The sequence below is a fragment of the Anopheles aquasalis genome, chromosome 2 (genome assembly GCF_943734665.1).
Source record: "Anopheles aquasalis chromosome 2, idAnoAquaMG_Q_19, whole genome shotgun sequence".
NCBI classification, from domain to species: Eukaryota; Metazoa; Arthropoda; class Insecta; order Diptera; family Culicidae; genus Anopheles; species Anopheles aquasalis.
The window spans coordinates 7,007,501-7,018,501 of NC_064877.1; positions in this window are offsets into that span (position 1 = coordinate 7,007,501).

Consider the following 11,001-nt stretch of genomic DNA (forward strand, 5'->3'; position numbering starts at 1 on the left):
AGTGAGCGAGCGAGGTGATTCGGATCTCCGAACGATTTTGGATGCGGATGGTTCTAGGAACGGTCCAGGATAGATCGAACCCCCCACACCCATTCCGCCAGTGTTCCCGGTTCCCATTTAGAACCCTTTTTGTGTGGAAGGGAGAAGAGCAGCGAGGGGTCACGATGGCCACATCAAAACGCCGTCCGGAAGCGTTGATTCGCGGTAATGGGAGTAACCGGCTCGAGGGACTCGGAAGAGCGAGCCGTCGCCCATGGTGCCTTTTTGGGGGGCGACGGGATTAGCGTGGTAAGCCGCTGCGACACTTGGGGATCGTGCGTGAATCGTGCGTGCCGTTCCCTTGCTCTCTCCCTCTCTCTCTCTCTCTCTCTCTCTCTCTCTCTCTCTCTCTCTCTCTCTCTCTCTCTCTCTCTCTCTCTCTCTCTCTCTCTCTCTCTCTCTCTCTCTCTCACTCTCTCTCCCTCTCTTCAATAGGCCACCCTTCGGTTCCGTGCTGTTGTTTTCTCTCCTTTGTTGCCGCGTCGCGGCCCTAAATGATACGCATGCCAGCACGCGATTGCAGCAAGTCCTTCAACAGGACACGATAATGGTGCGTGGGATGGAAGACGGCTGACCTCCAGTCGTCGCGGAAGGTGTCTTCTTCTTGGCACGGCATATTAAAGCCGACGACGATGATGCCCCAGACAATCGTTTGAAAATGAGTAAATACGGTTTTTGGATTAGATTTTATTCAATTCTTTCGAGGCAGTTCCTTTTCAAATGGAACCACCTGTTCCAGCTATTCTAAAGATCCACCTTTTAGCAGATTTTTTTAAAAATTAAATGACTATCTAGTGGTGCAGCCAAGCGGTCGCGGTTGCTATGCTTCGTTGCCAAACTACATCATTGGGTGGTTGCAGAAGTGTTATTGGCGGTTTAGCTTAATAAATTTCGCATGGAAATCAGATTACTCATCGTTTGCTGCGTCATTTCCACGGTTTAGGATGCACGCGATGAGCAATCCAATTACAATATTATTCATGGCTGTCCAACTTGAGATGCAAATCTTGGAGGTGTACTACTGCTAAGATTATATGAATGCGTGATTGTGCCTAGGTGTTACAAAAGTTTGGTCGTTTAAATTATTCTATTCTGTTGAGTTCTTCCTAGTTGCTAACTTTTTGTAAAACATTTTGACAAATGTATTTTGAGTAAACCAATCCTATCATTAGCAGAATGGTTGGATTTGGCTTCAAAGTTAGCGTTTTGGATATGGCGCATCTAATATCCATTTACAGAAGCTGTGATAGCTCCCATCCGCCTCAAACGCTTGATTCGATATCCATCAAGTAAAGTAGTGGTGCTGCAATTGAGTGTAATGCTGTGACCCGTAGTTTACCTTTTTGGTTGGTAGAAAAGTTGCATTTCCTTTGCTAATATTTTTGTTTACCTTTTGCATTCAGTAGGCTATGGTTGCTACTCTAAACCGTGCTACTTGTATCAGCTCACACAGCGTTCGCAGTGGCATCGTTTTGGATCATAAATCCCATTATACTTTTTCATCCACCTCATGCTCTATACCGGATCGGATAGCAGACCCTCCCCATGCCCCAACCTTCCCAGAAAAAGGGTAGACAGCGCAGGGTTAGCGAGGGGAGAGAGAGAGAGGCAGATGCAGGCACGGGAGGGTCGACAGCAAAGAGCATACGTAGCGAGTGGAGCTGCAGCGCCGGTACAAAATCGACACCCGCGACAGTTGATCGGAAGGTGTGCGCTGCAGCCGTGGATGGGATGGGAGAGGCCAGGCGGGACAGGGGGCCGCACTGTCCCGCACCACGTCACGAGAGCAGTGAAGAGGCCACCCTGCGATCGGGCTCGTGCGCGATGCGTTTTGTGCTGCTTCCTTTTTGCTTCCCTTTTTTTTGTGCTGCTCTACCGATTCCGTGTGGAGAGAGCGGGTGTTGGGAGGTAGGAGGGGCAAGGCGGGGGTGTGGGGAGCTGTTTTTGCGCACGCACAAACATACACACATCGGCGACACGAATCGCGTGCGACTCGTGTCTCTCTCAGTCTCTCGCTCTCGCTCGTTCGCATGGTCCGTAGCGATGGCGGTAGCATTTCGTGGGCGTTCGGTCATTTTGATCTGATGATGGTGTGCAGCGGTGGGGCCAAAGGGTTGGCGGTGACAATCCGCCCCCGCTTGCACCTGCAGCGTCAATAACATGTGGCGCATCCGCACCGTCGTCCAGTCGCCTTCAACATTGCTACCTGCGTTGCTCTCCTTCTCCGGCGACGGGATTGCAGATTGACGCCATCCGCCGCCCGATGTCCTCCCCGCAGGTGCGGTTAAGTGTTCGTCTTTGGGATCATGATACAAGCAAGCCAAGGAAGGCATTATCGCACTAAACAGCTGTTAATGGCTCTCGGCATCTCGGCATCTCGGCAAGGGCATTGTAATAAGCCGGTGGTTTACGTAGGTGCTAGGGATTCCGAACAAAAACATTAACATTCCGTGACTAGCGATTACAAGAAACGCCAGAAAACACTTGCTTAAGATGAGATAGCTAATATCGAACCAACAATTAGTGATAAAAAAAAACAATCTTATCTGCAACTCAAGAATAAACATAAATTGTCATACAGTCGAGTAGAAACCACAATAGAGGGCAGCATGAAATATGTGACGCTGGAAATGCTGCTTACACAAAAAAATAATAAGCAACACAATTTACTTAGAAAACTAATGAAGCTATGGTTGGTTAAGCAATCCATTAATGCAAAACAGAAGCTTCTCCCGGGGAAAGCAGTTGCTAGGTGAGCTTCCTGTGGTAGCTATGATTCGCTATATCTGTTGCTTTAGAATAGTAACCTTCTATCCAACCTTTAAATGTTTGCTAATCTAAAAATCGGAAGTATAGCTATGATTGGTCTAAAGTAGATCGTCATATTTAGTTCATACTGATTAAACTAAAATACTAAAATATTAACTGCCCCATGCCTTCCTTTGTTTTCACGAAATATTGGAGTTAAAGCTCTAGGAACTGTCGTGCTCACTCGCTCAAAGAGAGTCCAGAGAATTCGGAATATTCGGGACTGTATTGGACTAGGCATCTCCCCTTTGAACGGAAGCGCATGTTTGGCGATTCGACAAAAAACACTCTACTCAATTTCTTCTGTTCTGTTCCCCGGGTTTATTTCAGGGCCTTCCGGATTCCTGCCAGGCAACTGTGCTGGACGTGCGAAACGTGAAAGGCGCTCCATGGAAGCACCGAGACAGCTGCGGCTCGCTGGCAGCTTGCACCAGCATACCGGTGGCCGCGTGATTGGGGATGGCGCGTTCTAGGGCAGGCGAACCAAAAATCGCGCAACTATTCAACCGACCTGGCTTTCCGTCCGTCCGTTCGTTTGTCCGTTCGTCAGGTTCGCTTCCAGCTAGCAGGCCGGTCTTGGGTGGCGCGCGGTCGTCCTTGAAGGTCAGGCTAGAGCGCGCGGAGCCATGTCGAAATGGATCGCTCGCGTTTCTGGTTGCCAGTGAACCGGCTTCGCCTAGCGCACCAATCGAACCAATCGAATCACCCCCACCCCAAAGGTTCTGGGGAAGGGGAGACCATCCCTTCTCCCTCTCTCTCTCTATATATCTCTTTCGTTCTCTCTCTAGCGTTCTCTCTCAATCTCTCTCTCTCTCTCTCTCTCTCTGTCTGATCGACCCTTTTACTGGAACGGAACCGGGGTAGCGGAAGCGAGGTTAGTAGGTTATATGTATGCATGTAGAGTGGCGAACCCGAAGCCCGGGCGTCGTCGAACGGTGACAACAGCGGCGCACGAACAATGGTGCCGAGAAGCAGTCGTCGTTGGTTCCGTTCCGTCCGCCCCGGGTGGGTTGCCTCGGCGATGCGATTCCAATTTTATATTTTTGACTTGGAGGGCGCATGGCCGTCTCTCTGTTGGCACCTGAGGCATGGGCCTCCGATGCCGATACTATTGCGGCGCCGGATAGAACGATTCCGCGGAAAACAGTTTTCCCGGACATTCCCGTTCCGGGACTGATGAAGTCGTCCTACGATATTGGCTTCCGTCGTCGTCGTCGTCCGTACAAGCGACGATTGTTTGTCTTTGACGCGGCTGCTGCTGCTTCCCCAGTAGACTGGTTGGCAGCACCCAGTTGTAGTGTGGCATGCGAAATGGTGCAGAACAATGGTACGGACAAGTAAATATGAGAAACATAAATATGCGGTCGAAACGAGCACCACAACGCACCGCAGGATGAGGAAGTTGGCGGTGGTGGTGGCGGTGGTGGTGCGATTCCCGTTCCATAGGCAAACCACATCAGGGACAGGGATTGGGAGCGGTATGAGGGGAAAATGGTGAAAAATCTCGCATTCATCCTCACTCGCCTGGCGGCCTGTGTTTGGCTTTGGCTTTGACCATAAACAACACGTACGCACATACATACACGCCACATCGAAATGTGTGACGTCACACAGCATAGCGCTATTCGGTTCAGCGCCTGCTTCGACAGCAAGGTGACAGAATGAAGACAGATCGCGAGACTTTTGGACTTTTATTTTCTGTGTATACTGCGCGGTTTTATGATGTCATTTTCGCACCCAACGTAGGCGAGAGTATTTTGAGGATACGAGATTCCCCCCTAATGATGGTGCGTTACTCAGCGGCTGTGCTGGCTTAGTAAGCCGTGGTAGAGCTAGACGGATCGTAGTGGATCCTCGATGCGAGATGTGTTTTTGGAGCATTGGAACTATAGTACGGACTAAGTGTTGGGAAATATGGTTAAATTTGCGATTATTGTTGAACAGAGATGTTTCAAATTTATGTATACTTAATGTTTTGCACCGCGGTAGATGAATAAAATTTATTACATCCAGAATACACGGTTTTTTTCTTATTAAAGTAAAATATACGAATAAATAACGTTGGAAACGCAATTTTCTGGTTCGAATATGTATACTTAAAGTATACAAACTACACTAATTCAAGGTCTGAGTGAGGTAAGACGCTTTTGTATACTCTACTCCGTTGCGAAACTATTTGTTTTACGATTGCTGCTGCTGCTCATGTAATGGTTAGTTAGGGGTAATGGTCATGCAAGAACACAACTTCACTAGGATGTACCCTGAAGTCTGATGGCCAAGATGCACGACATTGTTCATTTAACCCACGCCTCGGGCAGTCTAACTTACCCGTTGACCTTGACATACATTAGCATACCGTGCTGCGTCGCGTTTGATAACAAAGAACTGGCAATTATTTATGTCCTAATGGCCTGATAGTCTGCCTCCTGCCATTCTTCTAATGCATTATGCTCTATGCTTACCTGGCATGCAACGAGCGAGCAATCAGCGGAACCAGCGAGGAAGGAAGCGCAAAATTCATGGCACAAAATAGAACCTCGTTTGCTAGGATTCGATACGTCCTGTGGCAATTTTCGGGGCCTCCAGCATCTGGTCACGCAAAAGGTACGGCGTAGAAGAAGAAGAAGAAGACAACGACACAATGACGACTGAGCGCAACATCAGCGCCAGGCAGGGGGATAAGAGCATAAGCCTCTATGTAGAGAGGAAACGGACCGACGGACGGAATGGAGAGAAACGAAGAACGAGCAGAAACGGCGTCGCAACATTTGCTTTTACGTTGTTTCTCCGACCGCTCGCCTCGACGGCCTTCCCTGGCATCCCCGAGACTCCAATCGCGCGTACTTTCATGTTCAACGCAACGATCGGTTTGTTTGCTTAGAAACATAAGTTCCGAAGGTGATCTCTGTGTCTGTGTTTTGTTTTGTTTTTTGTTGGAAGGCAACAGGCAATCTACGGCCGCTCCTGTGGCCGTTTCAAACCCCCCGTTTACCTTCCTTCCTTCGTGCTGCATTCAAGTGCATTCAAGATGAGGGGCTTCGCACTGCGGGCCCGATGATCTGTGTGTCCATCTTTGACACGACCAATTTTGGTCTCGAGTCGACTCGCGCGACTCGTTCACAATCCGTGCGGTGGTAGTGTCCCAGGGCGCACTGCGGTTCGTCTTTACCGTCGCCATCACGTCCTCTCGTGACCCAGGCCCCTTCTTTTGCCACGGAGCTCGCGTGCCGAAACACACCACCACTCGTGCCAGTGTCAGCACACACGGTTACCATCACTACTAGCGAGAGAGACAACATGGATGGCATAACAGTAGCCGCGCGTTGTTGCCGTACGCATGTATTATTGCACCCAACAGGCGTCTGCCTTTATGGCGGTACCACTACAGTGTGTCCGGCGAAGCGCGAGCGAGAAAGAGGTATCGGAATCACGTTATCAGTTTGCTTGTATCTCTAGATGCATCCTTTGCGATGCTCCGACTGGAAGGATCAGTCTTTGCGGTTGTGGGATTTAGTATTTCAACTGCAATCCGCCTTTTTTTTTTTGTTTAATCCACACCATAAATTATAAATGAATCCGTTGCGTTGCGTCTAGGTAGATAGAGGCGGACCGCTGTCGCTGTGGCTGTGCGAGCGAGATTACGTTATCAGGTGTGTGAAATATGCCACGGAGCTTGTGGTGACCCTTTCGTGCGGTCTACGAGCCAACGGGCATGATAACGGGGATCGAGAGTGTGCAGAGAAGGAGAGCGACAAAAAGAGCGTTGGCGGTGGTTTGGTGGTAAACAGCATCTCGCCACCTCCGGACCACTCCCAATCCGCTCACCTCGGGATTAGCATCTCGGTGCGGTGATAATGGAGAAGTGGAACTTGCACGGTTCGCACCGCGCTGGACATGACGGCGTTGCATCGATAATGAATGGATCACCGAGCGAACTCATTTGAACCCTCCCCGTGCATCCGTTATGCATTTTTAACATCTTTTCTTTATTGGAAAGGAAAGAAAGAAACGTGACGAGGAGGAACGGAAGGGGGGGTAATGAAATATTCATCCGGAAAAAGAACAACCTCAGCGCGCGAGCGCGTTTCGTTATCACTTAAAGAGTACTGCACACAGTAGTGTGCCGATCAGTGCGCCATTATTGTGCTGAAATACGACCATTAAACATTAAATCATGGGTGACTGCACCGTCTACTACTGTCTCGTCAAACAGTATGGCCTCGATGCGATCGGTCCTTCCTTACTCACGAACCGCTAGCTCGCTGCTGTACAGATAAGGCGCAAACAGGTTGACAGTTCGCGTTCGCTCAAAGCGTCACCACCAGAGCACCAAATGCCAATTCGCCCATATGCGTTCGATAGCAGGCCATGGCAGGCGCATTGCTGCTGGCTCGGCTGGTTGCTTGGACTGTTGCTATGCCTCTGTATGGCCGTTGCCAAGTGAAATTGGCCGTGGACACACATCGCCTCGACGCGCGGTGCAGGCCGCGATTTTCTCCCTGCAGCCACCTATAGAGTGGCACTGACTGGCCTGGCCTGGCCTGCATTGCCCTGCCCTAGGCTGTGCACCGATCCGACCACACATACACAAACACACAGGTTGCGGCCAATAGGTTTCACCCGAAATAGAAGCGAGAAAACGAGCGATATTATTCGCCTATTAAGAGTGAGTTTTCCTCGGCGATTGCATCAACGCCACTGCCAGATGGCGCCCGTGTCCGTAATGGTGTTGAGTAAACGGCGCGACAGAGAGAGTAAAAGAGAGAGAGAGAGAGAGAGAGAGAGAGAGAGAGAGAGAGAGAGAGAGAGAGAGAGAGAGAGAGAGTAGCACCGAACAGTTCCCTAGGTGCCATTCAGAATGTTCATCGCCTTTTTTCCGATAAGAATAGAACATGTTGCACAAAGAAAGTAATTGTTCTCGGTAGCTGGTACGTGCCCCCGGGACTCTCGCAGGAGCTTACTTAAAATCGAATTTTGCAGCTAATTGTCAAGAGTGGAGCGTTCGAGCGGCGAACGCGGCAATCCTGGGCGCGCAACTTGACTCCGCAGAGTCCGCGGTCCGCCGTTACTAGGATGGACTGGGCATGTGATGGGTTGATGCTGAAAAGGAAAGCGCTCGGTCACGGTTCACTGCCAGCGGACGAACCGAGTGGGAAAAAGCGAAAAGCAAACGCAAGCGACGGCGAGGCCTGCTCCGCATGCAACCACGAAAGCATAGCGGAAAGAAGTGGGTCAGCCTGGTGGCCGTCCGCATGGGTGGCGCATGCACCCATGAGGTGGGGGAGCAGCACCACCTCTCCGTGTGCCTTCCAGCCGCATGCGTCGGAACGGAAGGAAGGAGAACAAGGTTTTTCAAGGTTGGAAAAGCCCATTTGCATGCCAAGGACCTCCACGAACTACATCGCATCGACTCGGAACGGGCCTCCAGAACGCGTCCGGCGTCAATATATAGAGTACAGTAGGGCCACCGAACGGAAAAGCACTGAAAAGCCACTTGGCGAGAAAAGTTTTTCGCATGATTAATGATCTCTTCGCGCGCGTGGTCCGGAAGGTCGGTGTTCAGGAAGGTGGTACAGGACAAGGACAAGATAAATACGACCACCAGCTGGCCAACGGGCGAAAGAGAATTGGACCGACGTGCCAAAGATTACCCGAAGGTGCAAAATCAAAGCGATAGCTGGGGCGTAAAAACAACGGAACAGAGTTTTGGAGGTGACAGTGATGGGACAGAAAGGCGGTGGATCATTAACAAGCTTACTTTCTTAGGAGAAGGTCTGGTTACTCATGTGAAAGGTTCTGGCACGTTCGTGTTTCTCCATCGACTGTGGGTCACCGAAGAACTAGAAGTTCTTACAGGTGTTCCGGTTTCTGCGAAGATTCTGTCCTCTCTCCCCTACCTGACCAGACGGTTTTCAAGAATTCTCTTCATTTCTTTCTGTTCCTTTCGCAGGATTACGGTTACTAATCGATGATTAAAGTCAAATTTGTCACAAGAATTGCTAAAAAATCCAGTTGATTGAACATGGATTTGTTCAACACCAAAAATGTATTTGTATTCCTCATCCGATTGATGAATTTTTCCATATCTACAAATCCATCGCAACTCCTGTCAGTAGTGATGTTGAACTTGACCGGACATATTGTACTTGATGTCCACCCGCAGTACATAGAAGTTGCTAATAAACTTCTTGGTGTAGCAGCGAGATGACAATTAGCACATCCTCCCCAACCCCGGGTGTACCACGAAGCCGGTACACTCCCACAAGCTGGTCACGCTTGCGTTTCGACCGATACCCGATTCTGGGCACGTGTAGCGGGCCCGTGGACGACACACTTGTGCCAAACTCGTAAATTATGTAAATACTGCTAACCTCCCTGTTGTGGATTGACGTGGATTAGACTTGAGTTACGGGTGTTTGAAACTCGATTAACCACACTTCGGTAAATATTGTTTTCGACAAATCCACGCCATCACCGGTGGTCCAATTTAGCGTGATGCGGTGCCTCTCGCCCCTGGCTCGTTGCCTTTTAATGCTTTTGGCAACGAGCTTAGCTCCACGCTGTTGGCCGCCACGGTGTCGGTGTCGGTTTTGATGCAGATCTCACTGTCATTTGAAGGCCATTTGTTCTCCAGCTCTCCTCGCACGGTGCTAGAGAAAGGTGGTGCACGACGACCACCACCGAGGACCACCGGGTCCCGAGAAGAGCGGCCATTTGATGACCATGTTCGGTGTGCGCGTCCGTAGATGAGCATCGTTTGCAAATTGGGGTCGTTGATGCGTCCCCGTGCCTCCCTGGCCTGCCTGTCCGGGTGCGGTTCCACCTTTTTTGCGCATTCATCCGCACCCCGTACCCAAACGGTTCCAAACGGATAACAAGCGAACGAGCGAGTACGTCTCAGCAGAGCCAAACTCGGTCGGTCCGCATCGGGGAATCATTGGGGTAGTTACGGCGCATCTCGAGACCCCCCCCCCCCCCCCCCCCGCCACCCCCGAACGGCGCTCGGTGATGAAATTGTAGCGGGACGAATAGGCGAGAGCGATTCGCGAAGAAAGACAAATCAAAACAACGGAAGTTAATGATGAAGATGATACGGCGAAAGGCGGCAGAAAAGGCGACCACCGAACAGCGCCTCTTTATCCGTTCGCTTTTGTTTTCGCACAATCTTCGCACAAGTAACATTTTGTGCCGCGTGGGCCAGAAACACCCCCCTCCTTGGGATCTTCCCTTCACTCGCCACGATCATGATTCATCGGGAGCTAAAAGGGTTTTTTGATAAAAATAGACGGACTGACCAGTTGCATCAACAGTTAAGCATCTTGGGGGGGAGTTGGGTGTTTGCTATGGATTACATTGCAAATACACTCGGCGTCGAAGAACACGGATAACTTTATAGCAATCACATCGAACGAGCTGTAGATGACGGGTTCAAGAGCAAATGCAAATGCTTGGAAAGTGATGTTTGCACCTAATGCTTTGCACTTTAATCGCATTCTCGCACACATCACATGGAAGGTGTGTAAAACCATCCTCTCGTCACTACAATCGTTAAACATTCAACAGCTGTTCCTTACCACGGTTTTCATTTGTCTTTTATTTTTACAAGCAAAGTCAGCTTGAAGAGGTTTGGAGAGGGAGACAAAAAAAACCACGGAGCGACGACGGTGGGTAAAACCGAAAACACTGATAAGCCTCGTTTTATCGCACACGGTTTCGACGTCACTGGGTACGTCACGAGATGCGTAAGTGGCGAGTGTGTTTAGTGAGGAAGCAAGCACGGAGGCAGAGAGAGAGATTGAATTACACCAGCATTTTCTTCAATTACCGATGAAAGTAATAACTTCAGAAGGTCATTTCTGCTTTTGATCAAAGGGTAGAGGATTTGCCGTAGATGGGCAGACACACTACCTATAGTTTTAATGGTGCATTACCTGAACAACCTAGAGATGGGTCCTAGAGTTATTATCCGCAACAAGTCGGTGTACTTGGTGTACATCCTTTTTTGTCTACCAGCGTTGTCCGGGTATCTTATCTGTCGAAAAAACTGTTATCCATCACATATAAAGCATCGAAGTGCATTTCGCGAATCCTTCTGCCGTGCAAGAGCTGTAGCCGATTGATTTCTTCCACTCAAGAGTGTTACGATGCAGCACA